The sequence below is a fragment of the Camelus ferus genome, chromosome 10, assembly GCF_009834535.1.
Source record: "Camelus ferus isolate YT-003-E chromosome 10, BCGSAC_Cfer_1.0, whole genome shotgun sequence".
Taxonomy (NCBI): Eukaryota; Metazoa; Chordata; class Mammalia; order Artiodactyla; family Camelidae; genus Camelus; species Camelus ferus.
The window spans coordinates 68,906,160-68,932,321 of record NC_045705.1 but is presented as its reverse complement, the minus strand read 5'-3'; the positions used below and the strand labels follow the sequence as shown (position 1 = coordinate 68,932,321).

Sequence of the window (26,162 nt, the reverse complement as noted above, 5' to 3'; positions counted from 1 at the left end):
GGATTTGGTTCACACGCTCCTGGCTTTCGATGTCAGTGCCACCTGGGGACGCAGCGGGACAGGGACAGTGTGCAGGGGTCACGGATTCAGGGGCTGTCACTTCACGTCTCTGGGGCCTCCCCGGTTCCGGGGGCCTCACCCATCCACTGGCTGGCGTTGGCTAAATCTCACTGCTGGGATTTCTCAGACGATTAACATGGGAAACCGAGGGGGTGAGCTGGCCAAGGAAGTGGACGCATTAAAAATAATGAGGCTGCTTTAAACGGACACAGGTTCCGGGGGAGAACGTGAACCAAGATGTTGGTTTATTTTAAAATAGACTTTATTTTCCATTCTGTCTCTGTTTAATCTCTTCTGATAGAGCTAAAAAAAAAAAAAAACCCTCCTTATTCTAAAAACTGAAATTTATATATAGCTTAAAAAAGAAAAAGTGGGGGCTAAAATGTAGGTCAGAATAGCACCGTGTGAAGACGGAGCTCCCTCTGCACGGCGGCGCCTGCGTGACGCTTGCTGAGTGAACGGACACCTGAAACTGACAACCAAGTGGCGGGCTTAGCCTGCGTGGGGCAGTGGTACTTGGCATGTTCGAAAATTCCATCATTTTTCTCGATCTTTTTACAGATGGGTATTTTTTTCTTTTCTAGATAATTCCCTGGTGACGTGGTGAGGCTAAGCACTAACCTAGGAGTCAGCAGGATCAGGGTTTGGATCCCGCTCTCCCCTAGCAGCTGGGTGAGCCTGGGCAAGCCCTTTGACTTCTCTGAAAAATAAATACTCGCTCCCGCAGGCGGTGTCCCAGTGCCAGCGCTGACACGTGTGTACAGGGGGCCCTGAGCCACGCCAGCCTCAGAGTCACCACTGGATAAACAGACCTCACTGCTGCGAGCAGCGATGACGCCCTGAGAGTGTCAGCAGCGACTGCACCTGTTTTCCTAATGAGCGTAGCTCTTGGCTTCTTTGAATTGTCAAGTCTCTGTGTGTGTGTGAATTATATCTTTTTTTTCAATTTTATTTAGTTTTACTTTTAATTTTTGGAGCGGGATAATTAGGTTTGTTTGTTTATTTTTAGAGGAGGCACTGGGGACTGAACCCAGGACCTTGTGCATGCTAAGCATGTGCTCTGCCACTGAGCTATACCCTCCCCACCCTTTTCATGTGCCTCCTTCTGATTTAGGCTAATGATTACTGCTCAGATGTCACTCGCCGAGCTGGGGATCAGCACCACCTTGGGGATCCTTAGCTGGACACTGTCCTCCAGGGTGGAACAGGCCTGGAGTTACAGAGGGTGGGGAGATGGAGTGTCTTGGTAGAAAGTTGCCTGAGTGAAGCAGTGTCCCCTCTGCCCGAGGCTGGGAGGACACTCAAGGAGGCCCCTTCAAGGGGCTCAGTCAGGTCCCTGGGCTTGCAGGGAGGGCGGACTAGAGTCCAATTTGTGCTTCAGAGCATCTCCAGCAAGAGGTTGACTGCAGTGTCCTGGGCAGCAGTGCCTCCCCGCCACTGACAGTGGAGACTTGAGGGGGAATGTCAGAAAGTGTCTTGTGCACTGGACGTGGGTCCTGGGAAGGCAGCTGGCCAGGAGTCATGGGACTCAGTGTGTCAGTCTCAGTGGAGGATCATCAGAGGCGTCTGAGGGGGATGTTTCCATTACACCAGGGTCTGAACCCCACAAAAGTATCCTCAAGGGGGTCAGCTCCCAACAGCCCCCCCACCCGGGAGCTCTCCCCACCCCTCCAGCCTCCCCCCACCCGGGAGCTCTCCCCACCCCTCCAGCCTCCCCCCACCCGGGAGCTCTCCCCACCCCTCCAGCCTCCTTCCCCTCCCCCAGCCCTGGAGGGTCCGGGGCCTAGAGACTGGTGGGCAGAGGGAGGGGAGGCACCAGGGTAATGAGAGAAGGGGGAGACGGCCCCCCTGCGGAGACCTCGGCAAAGCCTGCAGGGCTGGTGAAGGGAGCAAACGCAGCGATGCTTCCAAGCGAAGTCTCAGAGGGGACAGGACGCTTTAATGATCCTCATGAGACCACGTTTTTGTGACTAAACATGGCTGGGAAAGCTTTTCTTATGACAGTGACCAGAAAGTCGCAGAGCCTGCCCTAGAATTACCCAGGGGCTGGAAAGAGCCAGCCCCAGACAGTGGTGGGTGGCGAACGGCTCCTGGAGCCAAACAAATCGGACGTGATTTACTGTGTTTGCGGATTGCTGTGGTGTAAATGCTCCCACCGGTGCCGAGTTCAAGCTCCTGGCGTGACGTCGCCGAATGCAGAGCTGGGAAGAGACGCAGACAGCTGGCCCGTGTGAGCGCGTGCGAGGTAGCGCCAGCACACCCAGGGAGCAGCAGGGGCCGTGGGGAGCAGTCGGGGCCTTTCCTGCTGTCCCCTCTGGAAGCCTGCTCCTTTAACGTAACGATTTCTCTGCTTTATTTCCCTCCAGAACACTCCTCTTTGTCCCACATTTTATGCGTGCATGTGTATACGGGGGTCCGCTCTCCTGCACCCCGAGAGGTATGAGAACAGATGCACTGTTTTGATCATGGCTACATCCCCACTGCACAGGCCTGCACAGGTCTGGCTCCCAACTGGGTCTCAGTATTTACTGATGAATAGATTGATGGACCGGACACCTCCTCCAAGAAGCCCTCCCAGGGTCCCCGGGCGGGGACAGGCCTCCCTGCCGCATGCCTGCACAGTGCCACAGGCTTTGCAGCATTTAACGCGACAGCATTTCACAGTTTCTTGGGCTCCAGGTGCGCCCGTCCTGTGGGAAGAAAAGCCCCTTCACCTCCGGCCGATTCCACAGCTGCCTTATTTACTGCTGTGTCCCCAGCACTGGCTCCGTGCCTGGCACTTAGCAGACCCTCAATAAATACCCCCGAGCAGATGAGCCAAGGGGTAACTGATGAGTGGCATAGACACAGCAGGGGCGGGCGGCTTCAGGGCGAGCCCAGGATGTGCGCTGCAGGTTTCTGGTCTCGCTGGGGCATCCGTCAGCCAGGCGGATTCTGCCCGGCAACAAGCAAGCGGCTTCTCAAGGCTTCAGACAGCACTTGATTCTTGCTTGTGCTTCCCTGTCCAGCCCAGGTGGGCAGGGGGCTGCGCTTGCTGTAGCCACACAGGATGCGGCGGTGGGGAGCAGGGAGGCACCACCTCAAACATTGCCGGGCACCGGCAGGAGGGCAGAGAAGGCAGTGGAGTCTAGAAACAGTCAGAAATGCTCCCGCCCAGAAGGACCATGTCCCCTCCACTCACTACAGGAGAGCTGGACCAGGCCCCAGCTCACTGCCCACAAAGAGCCGGGAAGCCCCACCCATCCTCGGCCCTTGGAGGAGGGGGGCCAGCACGTGTCCAGGGAGCAGCACCAAAGGCCACCCTGGCTGGTCCCTGAAACACAGGAAGGACCGGCAAGGGGAGGTGTGGTGCAGGGCAGCGGGCAGCCCGGTCCAGCGCCACCTGCGAGAGACTGCCAGGTGGAACCCATGAACCGCAGGGCCCAGCCCAGTGTCCTGTGTATCTCATTCGGGGACACTTTGCGGGGTGCATCCTACAAGCACAGGACTCTGGCTTTAATTCTCTGCTGTAGCCACCTTGAAAATCTTCATCAGTTTTGAACAGAACCTGGCGTTTTTACTTTGGAGTGGGCGCCACTAATCATGAAGCTGTTCCCAGTTGTAAGAGCCGACATTTCCTGAAGAGAGGAAAGGAGGGTGTCTCACAGAGTGCGCGCAGGGGGCTACGGCCCCGGGCAGCGGCAGGAATGGGCAGGAGACACCGGGTCCTGCCTGGAGCCACTAGGCCAGCACAGAGACCTGGTTTTCCGTGCAAACGGCTTTACTAAAAAGCAAAATAGACTTAGGGCTTAAAAAGAATCTCATTTGGTGCCTCAAGAGTTTGCTTTTCTGCCTCAGCGTGTGGGTGCTGTGCTGTGGGCTGGGGTCGTGGGTAAAGAAACCACAAAAACGGGTCTGCTTCTGTTTGCAGGGGGGCACAGACTGGAGGTCCGATTTTGTAAAGCGAATCAGCCCCTGTCCCTGCATTGGGACCCAAGACACACCTTGGCCCACGTGTTCATTCATTATTGGGTGAGGATTTGATGAGCCGAGCCACGTGCCAGGCATCTTGTGAGGAAGACGGGCAGTGAACAAAACAGACCAAAACCCGGCCCCCAGTGGCCTGCATTCTCGTGGGGAAGAAAGACCAGGAAAAGCAAGTAAGGCATACAGTAGGAAAGGCAGTGACCAGGCAGGCCGGGGCTCAAGGGGCGGAGGGCTGCCGTCTGGAAACGGCCTGGTGCTAACAGATCTCGGCAGAGACCCTGCATCGTAGGCTCGTCGGCTTCTCCTCCGCCTGTGTGTCCAGCCAGGCCTGGGCTTTGACCCACTTCGATTCCTCCGCAGACCTGAGAGCTGGGCAGAAGATGACGCAGGAAGAAAACTGAGGCTGCTGCCAGAAGGCAGCCCCTGCTCTCCCAGGAGGTCCAGGCACGAGGAAGCAGGCGGGGCCCTCACGCTGTCCTAGGTGAGCTTTCTCGTGCCATGTCAGGTCCTCAGCATCTCAGCCCACCTCCATCCTTCAACCAAAATCACAGGATCGAGGTGGACCCCAGAGCCGGGCCAAAGGCACAGACGAGCAGTCACGCGTTCTCTCGCTCTCCTCGCTCCCCGGAGCACTCTCCTCGCCTTTGCCTTATTTTTGCTAAAATGCAAACTAGGAAAGCAAGCAGTGAAACCAAGCCTCTGGGCATCCTCTGCATCATCATGACGCGCGCTGACACCCCGAGGTGACATTCCATCACCCTCCTGCCACCCCACAAAAAGCGGCAGGGCGGGGATGCGTCTTCGGAAAGTCTTTGAAGCTGTGCGGCCGTGAGCACATCTCCTGACCTCTGTGGGGTCCGGTGGGCCCTGCCCTTTTCCCTCTTCCAGGTCCTTCCACATCCTGGTCCCGAAAGGGCGGCAGGGCCATTAGACCCCAGGCACCACCCGTCAGTGTCGCCCACGGTCGGATCACCTTCCCCGTGAGCTCTGCATCTGTCCAGCACAGTTCGACACAGAGGACCAGGAAGACAGTTTGAGTGACAAGAGCTCTGTGGATGGCCGAGCCAGCAGTGTGGGAAGCTGTAGTCAGGCATCACTAGGAGCCAGAGTCACAGCTCGGCCAAGGCAGCAAAGAAAGGCAAGGTCCCCTCCATCCTTGGATACACCACGACCACAGTCTTCTCATCTGTAGCCGCGGTCTACCGCAGCACCGCAGCGCAGAGATGGGGCTTAACTCCGGCCGGGCCGCGGCGTGGCGCCCCTCTGGACAGCACCCCCAGAGGGCAGGAGCACGTGTGAGTCCATGGAGCATCTAAAAGGGCCCTGCACACAGTAGGTCCTCAATACATCTAGTAATTGGGCCAAAAGAGGACAGGAAAAACTTCCCAAGAGGTGATTGGAGTTACTGGTGTCTCATCTGCTTTTCTCCTTGGCTCAAGGATTTTAAGATTTTTTCAGAAAACAAGGACAATGAAAACCCAACCATGGTCCCAAGAGTGGGACAAGGAAAAGACAGAAGAGATGGAGTGTCACCCCAAAGCTTTATAAATAAAGAGGACAGTGGGTCTCGTAAAATAAGGCACACAGAGCCTGGCGCACATGGCTTAGAAGTTGCCACTGGTCCCCATGTCTTCATGCCCTCGGCCACCGCCTCTCTCCTCCGGGTTCCCAGAGCAGCCCCATGCCTGCCTCCCCGCCCCGGCTGCCCATTCTCTGCCCCGTGGACAGTGCTGGTGGGAGCGTCACTGATAGGGTGATTTTGGAAAGTGTCGAGGCACGATCTACCAGAGCCCCGCGGCTGCTCGCCTCTGACCTGGCGCTCTGCTCCCGACAGAGGTGCTTCCCCGTGTTCACTAAAGACCCGCACAAAACGCTCAGAGCAGCTGTGCTCCGGGCAGCCCCGCCCCGGCCGCCCGCCCGCAGTGGGCTGGCCAGGAGCACGTGGTGAGCACTCAGGCTACGCGAGGCCGCGGTGAAACGCACGGGCTACGCGGGGCTCCACGGACGCGATTCATGGCGCACGCCGGGCACGGCACACGCGGGCACGGCACACACTGGGCATGGCACACGCAGGGCACGGCACACTCTGGGCAGAGCACACGCGGGGCACGGCACACGCGGGGCACGGCACACTCCAGGCAGAGCGCACTCCGGGCACGGCACACACGGGGCACGGCACACGCGGGGCACAGCACACTCCGGGCAAAGCACACGCAGGGCAGGGCATGCGTCGGGCACAAGCTGCAGGACATCAGAGTGCCTGCTGCCTGGTTCCACTGGCACACGGTTCAAAAGCAGGCAAAACTCTCTATGGGACTGAAAGGCACGGGAGCAGCGGGGGTGGGGGGACGGGACAGGGTCATGAAAAGGATCTGGTGGGTGGAGGGGTCACGTTCTTCACTTTTCCTGAGTGCTAGTTTCCTGGGTGTGTCCGCTTTATGAAAATCCATCGAGCTATACTGCTGGGGATGGAACTGCACCCGGTCCCAAATTCATCTGTCGAAGCCCTAGCCCCCAGCGTGACTGTATTTGGAGATGAGTCTTTAAGGAGGTAATTAAGGCTAAGTGAGGTCGTTAACCCTAAGGGCGCGGCTCCAGCCCCATTCTGTCTCTCTGTCTCTCTGTCCGCTTACAGAGGAAAGGCCGTGAGGACACAGCAAGGAGGCGGCCGTCTGCGAGCCAGGGAGAGACCTTTCACCAGAAACCAACCTGCCGGGCCCTGACCTGTGGACTTCCGGCCTCCAGAGCCGTGGGGAGTGGGCTTCTGTTGTCTGAGCCACCCCCACCCACCCCACCCCCGTCCATGGCGTTTTGTCATGGCAGCCCCAGCAGGCTAATTAGCATGCGCTTAGGACGTGCACACCTTTCTCTGTGTGTGGTGTGTTAAATCAAAACGACTTAAAAAGGCTAACCTGGTCACAGTCCTCTTCTGTTTGTGATTCTTCCCTGGCTTCTCGTCTGCTCGTCAGATCAAGTCCACGTTCAGTGTGGTCTTGCAGACATCGTGGCCGAGTCCCTCTCGGCCTCTCCAGCCTCAGCCACTCTGCCACAGCTTCTCCGGCTTCACGTCAGCTGCTTGAACATGCCAAGCACTTTCCTGCCTCAGGGCCTTTGCACTTGCTGCTCCTGCCACCTAACGCACTTTCTCCACCTTTTTGCCTGGCAGACTCCTACCCATCTTTCAGGTTCCAGCTTAAACATGTTTTTACTTTGGGGTCAGTCTTTCTGATCCTAAACTGGGTCAGATTCCTCTGGTGTAAACCCTCAAAGCACTTGCCTTTTTCTTTGTTACAGCCATTCTCATTGGAAATACATGAGATGCTGCTGCCTGTCGCCTGTCTTCCCCACTAGACGGTGAAGCCCTTGAGGGCAGGGGGCAGTCTTGTTCTCCAGCGGGACCGCAGCACCCACTGTGAATGAAAGGATGGACGGATGGACGGATAGATGGTTGGATGGATTGATGGATGGGTGGATATCAATCCCAATAAAAGGACCTCCAGCAGACGACAACTCTGTCTACAGCCGTGTTATGACAGCCGTCTATTAGACCTTTGAGGGTGTGAGTGAGGCAGCACTCTGTGCGCTGCTGATTTGTAAGAAGTAACCTAAGAATACAGCTCTCAGGCTTCCATCGATGAGGCAAATGGTGAACTTCTTTAAATATTTATGCCTTTGAAGTGCTAAGGTTTTGGAAACACCTAAAAAATGCTCCTGTGACTGTATTGCCTACCTGAGGCCTTCCAGCTGTATGGAAAGGGGAAAAAACATTGTTTTGGAAAATAGATGAAGGACATTTTCCCAGCACCAGAGCGGGGGGAGTGAGGACATTCTGGTTCCTGCACCCTGGGTGGGTGGGCCGCTGCGCGCGGGGCGGTGGCTGCCGCAGGTATCAGAAGCCTGTCTGAGCTCCGCTATAAACCTCAGGGTCAGGCAGGCAGGGGTGGCTGATGGGGCACTGGGTGTTCTGACGCCTGCGTGGCTCCTCGAGGTCCCCTCCCCACCATACTCCGCCCAGCTCTGCGTCTTCCAAGTCCTCCACCCTGCTGTCTCCTCTGGGCCTTTGCGTATGTTGTTCCCGCTGCTTGGAACACCCTTCCCGCCTGACTAACGTCTACTCAGCCTGTAGGGTGTCACTCCCTCCAGGAGGCACAGTGCTCTCCATCAAACTCCTGCCACTGCCCACCCCTCAGGCTCCTGTCCCCACACATCCGATCCACATTCACAGAGCACCTGCTACGTGCAGACAGGTGTCGAGGTGCTGGGAGAGGGGAGCGAGCAGGGGACCTTACACCTACTGCAGGAAACACTAACACCCACTGTCAACGTGGAGCGGAGAGCCGGGAAGTCCGAACAACAACCCGGCAGGCCGTGGACCCGGAGCGGGGAGGGGCCTCGCACGGATGGGTGGTTGGGGAGGCGGCTGAGGACGAGCAGAGCCGGTGAGCAGGGCCACCTCCCCCGCAGCGCGGCCCAGGCAGGAGGGACAGCCGGGACGAGGGCCCGAGGCGGAGAAGCCTGTGTTAGAGGAGCAGCCAGGTGGCCCGTGGGCCCCTCCTGATGGATTGTGTTGTTGCTTGAGTGTCTGTCTGTCTGCCTGCCTGTCTCTCCCACGATGGTGCAGTTTCCTTGAGGCCCCCTGCTGCCCGCCCCTCACCTAGAGCAGCCTCCGGCTGGCAGCTGGGGGTCTGCCGAGCACCCGCAGAGTCTGCCGCGGGCCCGCAACAGCAGGCGGGAGCCAGACGGCCTTTCCCTGAGCTTCTCTGATGCCCTTTCCCTCCCACGACTCTGCGATGCAGACGGTCCCCCGTGAGGACAGAGGGCCTCAGCCTGCAGAAAGAAGCCCCTGGCTCGGTCAGAAGTGGGGACCTGGGGAAGCTTGCAAGGACCTCACACCCGCAGGCGCCAAGAAGCAACCCGGGTTAGTGGGCTGGGAGGTGCTGGGTTTGTGGGCGAGCAGTGCGAGTCCCTCGGCTGCGCAGCCGAGACGAAAGCTCCTTGTGATGGGCTGAACTGTGTCCCCTCAAGATTCCTGGGTTGGAATCCTGACCCCCAGCATTTCAGAATGTGGCTGTATCTGGAGCTGGGCTTTAAAGACGTGATAAAATGAGGTCACTAGGGTGGGTCCCAATCCTATAGGCCTGGTGTCCTTACAAGAGGAGGAGATCAGGACACAGACACACGCAGAGGGACGACCATGTGAGGACACGGGGAGAAGGCGGCCGTCTCCACGCCGAGGAGAGAGGCCCCAGGAGGAGCCGGCCCCGCCCACGCCTGGACCTCGGATTCCAGCCCCCGGGATGGGGGACAGTGAATTCAGCTGTTTAAGCTGCCCCATCTGTGGGACTTTGTCATGGTGGCCCTGGCTGACTAATGCATTTTCCTTTGAGGGGAAAAACAGACGTGAAATGCAACTCTCTCAAACTTCTGTGACATCTGAGGGAAATCCTAAGGCTCGACTCTCTGGGCACGAGCTGCGGGGACTGTTCCGGACCTCCTTCCGGAAGGCCTGGGCGGAGGCAGGGGCGTCCGTGGTTCGGGGTAAAACAGTAATAATACGAAAGCAGGAGTTACGGGGTTTGCTTGTCTGTGCTCACTTCACGAGCAACCCCCTGGAGGGGCACCCTCCGACCCCACCTCACACCTGGGGATGCTGGTGCACGGGGAGGAGTCACTGCGGGTCCCACCCGGCAAGGGGGTGCAGCCTGTGTCCCTCCTGGAGCCTCCCTGGCCTCTGGGAGACTTCTGGCAACTGTGCTGGCAGAGCTGTGACTCCCCCCTGAGAAGGAGCTTTCTGGCCTCTTCAGCCACATCCAGGGATGCTCAGAAATCCCTTTAACAAAGTCCCCACCCCAGACAAGAGCTTCTCCATCAGTCGGTCCTGGCTTGTGGGGACTCTCAGGCCGGCTGCTCCACAAGCCTTTTGTCCTTTTGTCCCCAACTGGCGTGAATTCTGCTGGATTTACGAGAAGGAAACAGTGAAAACTGCCAAGGCCACGTCATCATTTCCAGCCGTCTGGGGCTCGTGTGGGAAACACCGTTGGCGTCTGGACCCAAGAGGGGTGTCTAGGCGCCTGGGGCCTGCAGCTAATCTCTGGTGGAATGCGACCTCATCTCGCTGGGGACGCTGTGGCCAGGCCACTCTCATCCCTCAATTCCCTGACATCCTCGCACTGAGACGTCCAGGACACAGGGATACTGAGTGCTGCATCCGCGTGGGCTTCCTGGAGGTGGTGTCTTGGCTCCCGGGGAGGGGAGGCCAGGAGAGGTTCTACTATGGGCAGCGACCTGACAGCGCTCAGGATGGCACTTGGCACGCTCTCCCTTTGTAAGGTCTCCACGGCCATCATCTGCCACCAAATCTAAAGGGCACTTGCTTCATTTGAAGTTGGAGAGAAAGAGGAAGCAGCTTAAGGTGAGTGCCACCGAGGATGAAGGCAAATGCCGCAGCTTTTACACAGAACTAGCAGCTCACAAACAAGAAGTAGCGGCAGAAAGACAGACACACAGACCAGCGCGAAGGGATAGAGAACCCAGACGCAGCCCTTGGGCATACGGTCACGCCGTCTTTGATAAGGTCATGTGGCCAAGCCACTGAAAGCAGTGGGACAAAGACAGTCTTCTCAACAAAGGGGCTGGGAAAACTAGGTCTCCACATGCAGAAGTGCGAGCCTGGGCCCTTACTTTACACCATATACAAACATTAACTTAAAATGGATCAAAGACCTGAACAGAAGGCTTGAAATGATAAAATTCCTCGAAGAAAGCATGGGGAAAGCTTCACGACAGGATTTGGCGAAGGTTTCTTGCATATGACGCCCAGAGCACAGGCAACCAGAGCAAAAAGAAGTACGTGGAACGGCACTGAACGTACAGCTTCTGTGCAGCCAAGGAGACCATCCGCAGGGTGACAATATTTGCAAACCGTGTGTCTGGTGAGGGGTTAAGATCTAGATTATAGAAAGAACTCAACAACAAAACCCAAAAAGCTCTGATTAAAGTTGGCAAAGAACTTGAATAAACACTTCCTCAAATAAGACACTATAAATAGCCAACAAGCCTATGAAGAGACGCTCAACATCACTAATCATGCAAATTAAAAGCCCAACCAGACAGCACCTCACACCCATTACGGTGGCTGCTATTAAAAAAAAACCAGAAAATAATGAACACCGTTGAGGATGTGGAGAAATGAGAACGCTGGGCGCTGTTGTGTTACTGGAAAAGTCAGTGGTGGAGCCATTATGGAAAACAGTACAGTGGTTCCTCAAAACATTAAAAATAGAATTAATTACTATACAACCCAGCAACCCCATTTGCAGATATATCCCCAAAAGAAGTGAAAGCTGGGTCTCAAAGAGATATTTGCACCCCCACGTGCACTGCACCGCTGTTCACAATGGCCAGGAGGTGGAAGCAACCCGGGTGTCCACTGATGGACGAACGGATAAAGAATATGTGGTCCGTCCACCTGATGGAAGATTATTCAGCCTTATAAAGAAAGGAAATTCTGACACAGGCTACAATGCGGATGAGCATTCAACACATATGCTCAGTGAAACCAACCAGCCACCACAAACCAAATGCTGCATGAGTCCACTTGTCTTGAAGTGTCTAAAGTAGACGAACTCTTAGGAACAGACAGTAGGGTGGTGGTTACCCAGGGCCAGGGGAGGGGACAGGAGAGCTGCCGAGCGAGTACACGAGTTTCGTTTCTGCAGGATGGAGAGTTCTAGAGACCTGCACACCGTGTGCCCACGTAGCACTGCCGCACTGTGCACTTAGAGACGGGCAGGAGGGCACATTGCATGTGCTTGTTTTTGCAATAATAATAATAATAACAGAGCTACAGGCTCTTCAAAGGATCCAGAGTTTGTAGGAAAGGGTGGTGCACAGGGGTCAGGGCAGAGAGCAGAACCGAGGAGACAGGTGGGCGAGTAAGGTGTGCACTGGGCCAGCTTCCGAGGTGGCAGGTGGACCCTGGCAATGTCCAGCCTGCACTCTCCCTGGACTTGGCAGGTTCACTTAAGGGAGCTGGGACCAGACAAGGGTTAACACAGGGAGGATGCAGGCAGGCAGAAAGAAGCCACGAGGGATAAAATGTGATCGCTGGAGAGAGAAAGCAAGGTTGGTAGCCGGGATACCAGCTTGGGTAGGAGAGAGTTTGGGTGTCAAGTCAGATGCAAATGCCAGGAGCACCTGTGAGGCGCGAGGCTACGTGCGTGGAAGGAAGCTCCCCTGCAGGCAGAGGTGAGATGCTTCAGGGGATGGGGAGGCCGGGTTAAGGACCAGGACTTGTCTCCACATAAGTAAGAGCTGAAAATGCCAAGTGTAAGTAATCTCCAAAGGGTTCTCTTCCCACCAACATCATTTTTGGTTTCTTAACCAGTAGCAGTGCCAGGTAAGAGCTCCCGCAAATGCCTCCCCTGACATTTGCGGGGGGTTTGCATGGGGTCTCCTTGGAGACCAGGACACAGAGCCATGTGAGTCTTGGGGGCTCTGGGTGCATCAGGACCCCACATAGGTAGCAACTGTCTTATAGACTGAGAAATGGAAATGGATTTATCCCTTGGTCTCCAATGGTTTCCAATTCACAAAAATGGATTGCTTTCAGTTAAAAGAGAAATGGTCCCTAACTGGTAGCCCTGACACATAACTATCATGCAAATGATCCAAATGGACCCCCAGACAGAGGGACGCTGGCTCCTAACAAGGTGTGGAAAGCCGCCTTGCGGCACTCCAGGTGGAAGAGCCCTTTAAAGACCTAGACTGTCCCTCATGGGTACGTTCCATTTTGAATTCTTTGCAGCTGGTAAACTCATTCTATTGGTCAACTCACTTGTGAATCGTGCACAGGAAATAAAATGAGAGTTAGGGAAAAAGCCACGGCTTTATTTATAGAAACCTCATTTTTGCTATTCATCAAAAAAAATAAACACAACCCACCTCACACTAAAAATATGCTTCTGAAGATCAACATTGAGGCCATGTTTGGCTGACTCCATAGAGAAATGGAGATTTCAAACCGTAGGAATTTCTCACAGACGTTCCTAGAATAATCCAGGACAGGGTGCCAACAAGCATTTTTTTTTTCATTGACATTTTGAGCAACATGTCACCTCCCCCTTGACCTGAAACTGGCAAAGAAATGCCTCATGTTTTGATAGATTCTTAGAGCTGTGTGACCTTTACCAAGTTACTTAACCTCTCTGAACCACAGTTTCATTGTAGAATGAGGATAATGGTATCTACCTTTTGGGATGCTGTGAGGAGTAAACTAGATAATAAATCCATAATAAAGTTCTGAACCCAACCAGTGGCGACAATCATAATGTACTCGTGGTGAGACTTCTTGTGTCACCAATTCAAGGCTAGTCCTGTTGTTCCGTGATGTACTTTAAAGACAGCATAACGGAGATGCCGGTGTTAAAAGCCCTAAGCACCAGACAACACCACCTAACGTCATAATGTTTTATTCCTATGGCATCCACCCGAGAGGTGACTCGGAGTGTGGCCCAAAGTGCGCGGTCCTGCGCGCTGGGTGAACCCCGACCCAGCACTTCCTAACTGCGTGACCATCGCTGCTTTGTCATCTTTAAATGACGAAAGGCCAGCACCAGCTCAGGAAGGGGCACGCTCAGGCACCTGGTGTGCGATCATACACATAAAGCTCAGCCATCAGGGTTGTTAACAGTGTCAGCGTTCCGTCCCTTTTTCTCTCCTCACTCAGCTGGGTTCCAGCCCAGGTCTGTTTTACTCATTTCTGACCACGGCAGGAGAAGCCCCCAGAAGCTGCCCGACCTTTGCTCCGGCCGCCCTGGCATTGGTCTCCCGCCCTTGTGTGGGATTGGCGGGAGCTCGGGGTACCCCCGGGGAGACAGAGCCACGTCCTAATTCCCTGGTGGAATCTCACGGTCTGCAAGAATGCTTTCCCACAGAGCCTTTAGGTGGCTTGAAGGAGGGGTGGGTTCCGGCACTGCCCTCTCCTGACGCCTTAAAAGCACCTCATGGGAGCATCACGCAAGCACAGATGTGTGCACATGGCGTGTGTCTGTGGACCAAGCAGCCCACACGGCCGGCACCCAGAAGCCCCTTCCCGACCCCCAAAGGGAAACTGCTTTCATGATTACTGTCTCCACAGATGCATTCTGCTGCTGTGTGTTGTATAAACGGGGTCATGGAGTGTTTTGCTCGTTCTATAAATGGGATAGTACAATGTGTGCCCTTTTGGGTCCAGCCTCCTTTGTGCATCACGACCTTGGTAATACATCCCCGATGCTGGGAGCGGCTGCGGGCAGTTCACCCCAGGGCTGTAAAGTGCTCCGTGGTGGGCAGGGACCACGTGTGTGTGCCCGTCCAAGTGTTGGTGGCCATTTGGGGGCTCCCAGTTCTGGGCCGTCATGAACAGTGCTGTGAGGAACCCTCGTCCGTGTCTCTGGATGAGTAAGGGCGTGCATTCTGATTGAGTCCCACAAGGAGTGGTCTGCTTGGCATCGAGTCAGCTCTGGTCCAGCAACAGTGGCTACACTCCTGCTACAGAGCTTCCAGTGTCAGCTCCCACCCGCGAGCAGCCTGCGAGAGCGCCCTGGCCCGAGCCTGGCACCGTCCCGTCCGCCTTGTGCATTTTAGCCCCTCTGGTGGTGCATGTGGCACCAAATGTGGTTTCACTTTGCATCTCCTGGTGGCTAATGAACTTGAGTGCCTTTTCACGCGCTTCCCAGGCCCCTTCTTTTATGATGCTTTCATCATCTGAAATGATTTGGGGGTTCCTGGGAACACGCCACTCTCTTGGGGACACACTGAGATGCGGTCCCCCAGGAGCAGCAATGCATTTCATTTTCTTCCTCCAGAACCAGCCCAAACACACACGAGACTTCAAGCTGGTTACCGGGCCCAGCCATTCTCTCCCTGAGGGCTCATTTTGCGTTGCCCTGACCCCATCCTGCAGGTGATCTCGCTGGGCTGCAGTTACACAGGTTTTCTCATGGAGAGCCCCCCGGGAGTTCTCTGTAAGTGCCTTCCTGAGACTTCACTTAGGCAGAGGTGAGCATCTGGTTACACCCAACCCAGAGCCTTTTCAGAACACAACAATGGGGCTGTGCTGTCCTGAGGACACTCGGGGCTCCCCCGCCGTTTGTCCTGGAGGAAACCCTTTGCGCTGTTACCAGACACTCCCCAGGTGTCTGCAGGCGGTCGTGGGAGAGCCCTCACTCAGGCTCTCACTATCTCCACTTTCACAAAAGGATGGAGACTTAGGCCACTTGATCCTCAGCGAGGCACATGGTCCCTATTTGCAGAAGAAAAGAGCAGCTGCACAGGGAATTCATTCATTCTGCAAATGCTTAACTGGGCGCCTACTCTGTGCCCAGCACTGCACTAGGTGCTGGGGATTCAGGACCCACAAGAGGTGCCAATCTGGACCACCTGGTGTTCACATCAGTGGAGCAGGAGGGCACAGAGTAAATCAGTCCAATAAATCAAAGCCCAGTTTCGAGTCTCAGACCTGGCTTGGGGGTTTGGGAAACAGGAAACACGTTTTGGCATTTCCTTAAAGAGATACACACACTTTTATCCTATGACCCAGTATGCCAGTCGTAGGCACTTAGGGGAGAAGTGAAAACACGCCTATGAAAGCACTGTTCCTCGCAGCTCCATTCATAAAGGCTCCGGACTGGAGACTACCAGTCCTTCCAGGAGGACGGACACGCAGGCCGTGGACCATCCACACGACGCGACACCCCCAGCCACAGGCCCGCTACTGGCCTGCATGAAACAGTGTGCTGAGCCCCAGAAGCTGGCCGTGGGGCTGTTCACACCCTGTGCTTTCATTTGTAAGTTCAGAAGAGGAGGAATCAGTCTGTGGGGTGGGGGTGGGGGATTGATGAGGTACACAGGTGTATGAACTTGTGTTAAAACAGAGGGAACCGTGCATTTGAGATCTATGTAAATTACACCTATGTAATTTACTCTCTATGTAAATTGCAACTCAACTTAGACCATCTAAGTATGACGTGTGATCGGTGCTCTACAGGAGAGGGGCTGGCGTTAGGAGTAGGGGTGATGGGCATCCCCGGTGGGATGGAGAGGACTGAAAAGGTCTCTCAGACAACATCGAAGGCCAGGCAATGAGAAGGAGACAGAGGAACAGGGCTCCAAGAGAGGAGGCTGCTTAGTGCAAAGGTCCTGTGGCTGCTGTCTAGGGGTGGCTGGGGGATGGCCTTTCCCGAGACTCCGGTAGACTTTCATTTTATGGCTCTGAGGCCACTATGACCAGAAAGTCCGGCTTCTTGGAGCCCAAGGCTCAGTCCTGGCCCCTCTCTGGCCCCACCCCCTTGGCTTCCTTCATTTTTTCTTTCTTCCATCTTGTTGTTAATTTATGCTCTTTTCAAATGTTTTATCCAATGTATAAACCGGCTGTCATCTTTTATTTGAGGGATGGGAGGACAAAGCAGAGTGTTTCTCAAAAAGTCAGAATTAAGTGCAGAACGTGAACCAGCCCAGGTACGCCTTGGGGACCATCCACGTTCGCCTTGCGTGTGCGGCAAACTCACACGGATTCAACAACAGTGGCTAATCCCCACCTCCCTCCAAAAAGAACAGTGATAAGAGCAAACATTTAAACCTTGCAGGTGGTTCCACCCACCACCCGCCTCCCAGGGAGCCTGAGTAGAGGGCGGTGAACCTGCCGTTCCTCTTCAGGTCTGGCGCCCCCGCGCCTCTCAGTGAACGGGCGTCGCCCCCTGCCCAGGACCCCAGCCCCCAAGGAGCTGTGTGCACTTTCCAGACTTGTTTCCCTTTAGAGGCAGAACTTCATCTGGCATCAACCAAAGACACGGGTGTCTCTTCTAAGGTGGCAGGAAACACAGCTGGTGCTGGACCGACCTCAAAGCTGGGTCTCCAACATGCTCCCGAAGGAACCTGGCCAAGCATCCTTAGACTCCTCCTTAGGTTTGGGAGGAGGGGAGAGAGCTCTGAACTTGGAGTAGGCAAACTCTAGCCCCATCTCTGTCACCAAAGTGCTCTGTGGCTTTAGGAATATCACTCAGCCTCTCTGAGCCTGAGTTTCCTCCAGTTACCAGGAAAATGAGGGGGTTGGACCAGGCTTTCTTATTCCAGGGTAGACCCAAGGCATTCATCTGCCTCTTTAAGGGCAGAAAAACACCTGTTCCGGTGATTATTGATTAAAATCAATGACATACTTATTTAAAGATTTCCCCTTTGAAATTGGAGCCTCTGTGTGTAAATGTGGTGGCCAGTTAAGGTCAATATCCAATTTATGGCTCCGTGGGACACACCTAACTAATCCCGAGGCTTTGGCCAACAAGAGACTTAAATTGAATTGTCTGTATTCTTAGTCACCTGTTGTTTAATTTATAACCACAACGAGCTGTCTCTGGTGTAGGGAATGCTGATGCCAAAACACTAATTAAGAAAGAGCTCACATATGATACAAATTTAGTAAATTCAGCTTAAGATGGTTTCAGAAGTTGATGACCCTAATCTAAAACCTATAGCCCATTAAGAAATCTCCAGCACTTCAAACATCAACATGGAAAAGAGAAATGAGTAACTTTACGGAGGACCACCTGACAAGCACATCTTAGCCAGGTGAGCATGGGCAGCATCCCAGGGACCAGCAAAAATAAGCCCAGCCCTGTCCTTCTGGAACTTTGTGGAGTGCAGAGAGAGAGGGAGCAGATAGACGGGGAGGCTGTGTAAGTGCTCAAGGGAGAGAAGCCTGGTGCTGAGGATGCTGCTGGCCATAGGGGTCAGGGAGGCTTCCTGGAGGAGGTGACAGAGTGCGGAGGAAGAAACGGCCAAGACCCCAGCGAGCAGGAAAGAGGGAATGAAGGACCATAGGAAGGTCAGTGAGGCTGAACAGAGAGGGCAAGAAAGAATCTGGAAAGGCAGGTAAGCCCCACCTTGGGCTGCAGAGGGGCCCCTGTAGGGAGGGGGAAGGAGAGGTGGGCAAGGTGGAGGCAATGGTGGAATCAAGGAGAGGGCGGCCAGGCATGGCTCAGAAGCAGTGGGCAGCTTTGAGAAATGCGTGGGAGCTCGCTTCAACCCGACCAAGTAAAGGGCAGAGTGTGGGGCCGAGTGGAGGGGGTGACAGAGGACCACACATGAGCTTTGTGCCTCGCATAAGCCGTGGGGGTGGGAGGGATCTGAGCCACATCGGATGGAAGACAGGACGGGGATTAGGAAGTGAACGATCTACGGCCCCAAACTCCAGCCAGGAGCCCAGAGCAGAGTTTGTTGGGGCCTCCCCCATCCTTCGCCCTGCATCCCCAATCTGCTCCAGTCCCCGGCTGTTCTCTGCCCAGGAAACACAATGACACACACATAAGGCCGATTGTGCCTTCTTTCTAGCCGCTCACATCAATTGCTCCCTTCCCACCCCGAACGGCGTGTTCAGACTTTTGCAATGAAGTGTCATGTCAATGCATTAAAAAATCATTATCCACCCGAGGCCGTATGTGGGCAGAAATAATTCCAGTTGAGTGTGAAAGGGAAAGGATTAAGTCTTGGGTGTCAAGGGGAATGTTTGCACACCACGCCCAGAGGCAAACATGGGTGCAGCTGGAGATAAGAGTGTTCGGCTGACCAGTGGGGGGTGGCGCCTGGTGGGTTTCGCCGTGCGTGCGTGCGTGTGTGTGTGTGTGTGTGTGTGCGTGGTGCATGTGACCCCAGAGCCCAGCCAAACTGCACTGCAGTGAAAGGCTCGGAGGGGAGCAAGGTGACCCCCAGGCTGCAACAAGAAAGCAGACTGGATTACCAGGCAAGGCATCTCCTGTACACGCAGGCCCTCCGAGGGCTACATGCACGAAACTAGTCATTTGTCTACCCAATGGCCACATGACCGTCGGTAAATGGATTTCTGGGGGTCGGAAGGCTTTTAATACTTCATTACACAGCATGGAACCCCGACATGTGAGCCTGGTGCTGGAGGAGAAGGGATGCCCACGCCAGGCAAAGGCGGGCTTGGGAGAGGAGGAGCTTACGAGCCACACCCAGCTCCGTGCTGAGGCTCCCGCAGCAGCAAGGTCTCCCCCACCCCAGGACGGCGGCCCTTCCCCACTCAAACCCCGACTCTGAGAGCTGGGTGGCAGCTCCAGTCCTCTGCTGCCCTGACTCTGGTCTGAGTCTCCGGGTCCCCCATCCACCTCAGCTGCTCACAGGGTGCCCTGGGCTGTGAGCGTGGGCACATCACTTGTCTCTCTGTGCCTCAGTTTCCTCATCAGTCAAAAGGGATTCATGTTACTAATAATTACCAACTTAACAAGCGAATATCCCAGACGGTGATGGGTGAAAAGGGCTCACAGCAGTGCCTGAAATAGAATGAGCTGACAAGGCCGTCAGCTGCCATCCATCCCTCCCTCCATCCACTGGGGCCACAGAAGTGAATGCATCAAGGCAGGCAGACTTAGCGGATGCCCGTACCTGAGACCCGACTTGCTGTGCGCCCTGAGGGAGGCGACAGTTGAGGCGAGACAGGCAGCGTGGTGGGATGGATGCGTCCTCGGCACCCAGAGCTTGTTTAGCCATAACCAGGGCCCTTCCACAATGTGCATCACAAAGTAAATCAACACAGGCTGCCAACTCCGTGATAGCTGGGACGGTGGCTACCCTGTATCTCCAGCTCCCAGTACTGTAACCGGCTCAAAGATGCAGATTCCTCTACATCCAAGTCAGACTGAATTGTGCATCAGACTGCAGGGTACAAGAGTTTCCTTGATTAGTCACATCACAGCACAGAGAAGAAGCTCACTGTACATACAACAGCATCAGAGGATGTGATCAAGAGAGTGAAAAGGCTACCCACAGGGTGAGAGAAAGTATTTGCAAATCTTACAGCGGGTAAGGGTTTAATATCTAGAATATATAAAGAGCTTCTACAATTCAACAACAAGAAGACAAGCAATGCATTAAAAATGCACAAAGAAATTGATTAGATTCACAAAGACTACACACAAATAGCCAACAAAAGCATGAAAAGATGCTCAACACCACTCAGGGAAACGCAAACCAAAGCCACACCTACTAGGATGGCTGTAATTTTTTTTTTAAAAAAAGCAAACATAACAAGTGTTCATGAGGATGTGAAGGAACTGGAACCCTCATGCACTGCTGGAGAGCTGGTGCAGTTGCAGTGGGAAACAGTTTGGTGGTTCTCCAAAAAGGGAAACCTGTGACCCAGATATTCCCCTTTCAGGTATATGCCCCAGATAGTTGAAAACAGGACTCAGACAGACACCTGTATGCACATTTTCACTGCAGCTTAAGTCACAGTAGCCAAATGGTGGAAATAACTCGAGTCCACTGACAAACGAATGCACAAGGAAGATGTGGTCTGTGCCTTCGATGGAAAATTACTCAGCCATAAAAAAGAATGAAGTTCTGATCTCTGCTACCACGTGGATGAACCTAGAAAACATGTAAAGTAAAACAGGCCAGACACAGAAGGACAGATATTGTGTGTGAAGTGTCTAGAACAGTCAAATTCACAGAGACAGAAAGTGGAGTAGCGGTCACCTCGGGCTGGGGTGGAGGGAGGGAAATGAGATCTATTGCTTAATGGGGCCACAGTTTCTGTTTGGGATAAAAAAAAGTTTTAGAAAGCGATGGTGGTGATGGTTGCACAACATTCTGAATGGACTTCGTGCCACTGATTTGTATGCTTAAACGTGATTAAAATGTTATGTACAGTTAAGCTCAATTTAAACAACAGAAACTGGGAGTGGGGAGGGGATAGCTCAGTGGTACAGTGCATGCCTAGCACGCATGAGGTCCTGGGTTCAATCCCCACTCCCTCCATTAAACATAAATAATAAACCTAATCACCACCCCCTGCAAAAATATTTTAAAAACACAAGGAAAAACCAAACCAAAACAAAAAGGCGAACCCCGCACCCACCTCCACCTGCTTCTAATCAACCCAGAAATCTTGGAGCTGCCTAGGATTTTTCTCTGATTCTCAGACCCTACATTTGACACGTGGGCAATTCCTGTGGGTGCTGTTTTCAAAATACACTCAGAGCCTGACCTCCACCTCTCCAGGCACAACCTCACCAGCATCTCGTGCCTCAATTATTGCAAGAACCTTTGAGCAGGCTTCTGCCCTTCCCTGCTCCCCCTACCCCTCCGCCCCCAGCCTCTTCTCTGTAAGCAGCCGGAGGGATCCTGCCCACACCTAGGTCAGCTCCAGACCCTTCTGGTGGCTCCCGTCTCACTCAGCCCAAGTTGTGACAGTAGCCACAGGCCTACCACCATCCGAATCACCCCTCCCCTCCCTCTGGTCCCTGGGCGCCCACTGGCATGTTTCAGGCAGTCTTTCCCCTGCCTCCTTCAGATGCGAGTTTCCACACTGCCCATCAGTGAAGGCTTCCCTGGCCGCTCTACTTAACATTGCCCTCTTTTCTCTTCAGCTTTTCTTCAGGGGACACATCACCAGCCAACATCTGAGATATTTAATTCTTAGGTCGTCAAGAAAGCTTCCCAAGGGCCAGGCCAGTGTCTGCTCTGTCCTCTGCTGCGTCCCAAGCCCCGAGAACACAGCGCCAGGCACCCTGCAGGCCCTCCAAAGCTGTCTGTTGAACAGGCAAATGGAAGTTTCGGGAGGGACAGGTCTCCCACCCTCTCTGAGCCGGCAGCACAGCGCGGTGACAACACACAGCCAGCCTGCCTGGGGTCCAGATTCTGCGTCTGCCTCTTAGCACAGCTCCGACCTTGAGTACTCTCCCCGTGCCTCAGTTTCCTCATCCACTAATGGCAGAGATGACAGGGTCCATCTCTTAGAGCAGGTGAGGACTGTACGGGATGTTGCAGGAATGGGCCACCCACATGCCCAGCACACAGTGAACTGTTCAACAAACATTAGCTGCATTTACCCAACCTCCCTCCCTCCCTCCCTCTCTCCACACCCAGGATGCCATCAGGGCAGAGAGGCATATGGGCTAGTTTCCAAGAGGAGGGGACATCCCAGCAGGGTTTTGAGGGATGGATAGGAGTGAAGTAGGCAGACATGTCCTGGTGGAAGGATGCCCACCTCCACTTCACTCCAACTCCACCAGCCCTTGCAGGAGGTGCAGACCATGGGCTTATGAATAAATAGCTTATTAATAAATAATGAGGGAGCTTCTAAAGAAGGCAGAGAGGGAGGTGGCAGCCGTAACAATCAATTGCTCCAGAGAAGTGAGAACGAGCTTGTCCTAGGATAAATCTCAGGACATCGGGCAGATGGTCCCATCTGGGTCTGTGACCTGAAGCTTGCAGTGATGATGAGGAGGAGGAGCAGATAACAACAGTGAGGGCGGCACCCACGCATACAGCGGAGCCACCCCAGTGGAAAGGCTGTAGAGTCGAGCCATCTTCACAAACCCTCTGGGCTGACAGCTAAGGCACAGAGTGGTTGAGTAAGTTGGCCAAGGTCACAGAGCTGCAGGCAGCATAGCCGGGGTTCAGACTGAGTTCTTCCTGACTGCATCCCACTGCGAAGACGTCCCCTTTTCAGGACCTCAGTGCCCAGCATCCAGACTAAGCAGGGGATTAAGGTCTCTTTCTATCTCCCACCTCCATGGTGTTATTACTTCGTATTTACCTGCAAGTGCCGATGGCAGCCTCTGGGTCTTAACGACACCGAGAGAGCTGGAGAGCCACGTGGCCCTCTCAGGATTTGCACACACGTCTTGCATGCTGGCCGTGGTGGAAAGGGGCTCCTGGTGGCAAACTCAGGGATGGAGGCTGAGGCACTGGTCCCAGGGCCTTGGTCCTGTCCTTGCTGAAGCTCGGAGCAGGAGAAGGGGTGGGGGAGACCCCTGCCCACCACAAAGAGCAGAATGCAGGAGCAGATGCGTGGGGTCCGCCTGTCATTACCACTCAGATCTCCTCATCAGACCCTCCCTTAAGCTAAGTCCCGCCATCCCCACATCAGAGATACGGCCCACCCACTAACTTAGAGTGTGCAGGCCCGTGGCTAGCACACTGCTGAGCGTAGCAATCAGCGCTTCGGCTGCATCGCTGGCGGACTGCGGGGTGAGGGAGAGCAAAGGCCTCACGGGAGCTGGCGCCGGACGTTGTGGGCCCCAGGTACCAACTGCGTAGCCTCAGCCTCTCTGCACAATGCGGACAATTCTGCTCCCAACTTACACAATCAGACTGAGGATTCAGTGTGTGACGTGCTTCAATCAGGGCCGGGCAAGAGGCAAGAACTGGGTTAGAGGCTCATCAAGGGCTGAGTCTGGGGGGCTCATGAAGCCAGCTGGTTACTGAACGCATCACGTTCACGTGTGAACCAAAGGAAGCCGCTTGTGCCAGCAGGCCGGCGCGGCCAAACCCTCCTGGCTGGTTTCTCGAGCCACCCTCTTCCCTCCTGTTCCCACGTCTTGCCTCCCTCCTCTGGCTGGCAGTGTCCCCCTCTCTTCCTCCTGGGCCCTTCATTTGATGAGTATAGTGTCATTTCCAGAAAGAATCAAAATGGGGCTGTTTAAGAAGCAGGAATCAGGAGAAGTTTCTCCGTGGGAATCTAAAAAGGGAAAGAGTGGCGGGGAGGAAGGATGAGCTGGGAGGAAGGCTCCCCACTGCACTCAGGGGCTCCCAGGTTCAGGCAGCTCTGGTCACAGGACACAGAACCCTAACCAGGGTGCTCCGGGTAGGGCTTCAGCTGTGTAATTAGGGCCGAGTGCCTGATGTAACCCCTTGTCACTGTTGGGCTCTGAGGTTTACTTAATAACCTCTGAACTAGGAGGGGAAAAATCATCCAGGAAACATTGCTTGGGTCATTTATTTTAAAATTATTAGAATAAAAATAGCCAGGGTCGTGATTTATGCGCAGGGAGGGGCCGAGGAGGTCAGGGACTCTCCCTCCCAACTCGGTCCGAGCCGTATTTGTCTCCCCACTTCAAGTTCCTCTACAATTTCCATTATGACTTCAAGTCATAGTAGTTACTTTATATCGCAAATAAATCTCCAGAACAGCACGGAAATATTATGTGTATTAATAGCGCCTGTAAAAACATCCGAAAACCTTCCATCCGCCGAGGGCCTTGGGCGCGCGGCGCGGCTGGGAGATGCTCTCCCGGGAATCGGAAACCGCACCGCCGGCCTGGCAGATGCCCGCCCGGGGGCCGCGGCTGCCCCCCGCCCCGCCCAGCCCACAGTCGGTCGGTCCGCCGTCGGTTTGTCTGTGAGTGCCCCCGGTGACCTGCGGCCGACCAAGCACCCCCCACCCCCACACACACCAGAAAGCTCGCAGGGGAAGGTCCCCGCCACCAGAGACAAGGGTCCCCGCCACCAGAGACAAGGGTCCCTGCCTCCTGCTCCTCGCGCGCCCCTCAGTCCCGGGGAAGCCGCTGCCCGCCGGGGTCCCCGACGCCGCTGCTGCCGCGCTCGGGGTCCCTCGCCCCCCGCGCCGTCCCTGGACACTCACCAGCTGCGGGAGCTTCCTTGGGGGACAGCCCCTCGAGGCCGATGTCGCCCTCCAGCATGCTCTCGGCTCGCTGCCCAACTCTGGTGCGCCCCGGACGCACGGGGTCCAGGAGAGGGGGCGACAAGGTCACCCCCAGAGGTCTGCGGCGGCTCTGAGGGCCGGGGTCCGAGTCCACTCGGGAGGGGACAGGCCCCCTCCTCCTCCCCAGACGCAGGACGTCGGGAAGCCGCGCGCGCCGGAGCCAAACTTGGCCGCCTCGCGCACCGCCGCGCCGCTCCTCCCCTCCCCCTCGGCTTTTGGGCTGGGGTCCCCGCGGGCTCCCCGCCCCCGCCCCGGGGGCTACCTGCGGGCGCCGCCCTCGCCCCGCCCCGCGCGCAGCGCGACCGCCCCGCGGCCACCCGGACACGGAGCGAAGGCGCGGGACGCCTGAGACCGGCAGCGGCCGCACTCGGCCCGCGGGTGCCGCCCGCCCCCGGCCTCCCGCTCTGCGGGGCGCGTCTCCTCCGGCTCCCGGACCGGCTTATCAGCCGGGGTGGACTGTGGGGCCCTGGGCGGTGGTGCTGCAGGGCCCCCAGCCAGGGCCCCAGGGAAGGTGAGCTGACTGTGGGGGAGGGGGCGGCCACCCAGCCCCGAGAGACCGCACAGCATGGGGCGTCAGTGGAGAGAGCACTGCCTCCTCCCCGAGGCGGCAGGACCCTGATTCATCACTCTCAATTTGTCAGAAGAGGAGGAGGTGAGGCCCAGGGATGGGAAGGCGGTCTGGAGGTTAGAGGGCAAACTTGGCCTGAACTTGAACCCCAGCCAGTGCAGAACTTGGGAATCTGGATAAAGTGACAACTGTCTCCAAATCAGAGAAAAATCATGTTCTTTGAGGATTCCAGGTAAGCGAGGCGAAGAGAACTCAGTGAGGGGTGCTGGCAGGGGCCTCCCTTCCACATCTGGCAGCCTGGCTCTGGGTTAGGAGCCGGGAGGTACCTCTCTCTAGCCCTGTTCGTGTTTAGACGGCCAGATCTGCACAATTCAGCGTCCTCCTGAACAGCAGGGATGTGGGCACCAGGAGAGCGTGGAGAGCTGCAGGCAAGGCGCCTCCTGTCTCTACAAATCTCACACCCCTGACACCTCCAGATAAATACAATAAATTCTGAGGCAGAGTGGCCTTAAACAGAACGTTCATTTAAGCTGCTCCCAGATCACAGCAGGGCAGTGGTGGGACAGGGGCAGGCTGCCTGACCTTTTGAAAGGCCACCTCCCACTTCCTGCACCCCCAGGAGGAGCCAAGCAGGTGCTGGGAGTCTACCCAAGTGAGGGGCCCCCCTGGATCGCCTGCCAAGTAAACACCCCAAAAGCCAGACCCAGCAACCCTGTAGGGACCGACCACATCCACATGAAGGGAATCTATGCCTCCTGGAAGCTGGGTGACCAGTCCTCCCCGATCCCTGCCAGGCCTGCTGGGATTTGGTACCCATGTGTACTGCTCTGGGCAGAAACGCTCGCAGTAGCAGCAAAAGCACAAAGAAGTGTCTCCAGCCCGGAATCTTCTTCCCCGCCCCCAACAAAGCGCTGTGGGCAGAGTGGAGATGCAACCCTCCTTCCCCACCGCGGGTCAGGGAGAAAGGTGACCTGCTGTTGTCCTTGGTGCTTATCTCGTTTCAGTCCAGACTAAACTATTGGGAGATGAGGCGCCTGGTAGGGTGCTGTGGACTCTGGCTCACTC

General features: G+C 55.4%; 1 long non-coding RNA gene across 1 annotated transcript in view; it reads right to left on the bottom strand.

Moving 5' to 3' along the window:
* Positions 1 to 26,162, bottom strand: part of LOC116666541 — a 51,444-nt gene extending 25,282 nt beyond the window's left edge. Inside the window, exon 1 of the long non-coding RNA XR_004323471.1 lies at positions 24,449 to 26,162. This is a non-coding gene — a long non-coding RNA (uncharacterized LOC116666541). The remainder of the gene's footprint in view (positions 1 to 24,448) is intronic.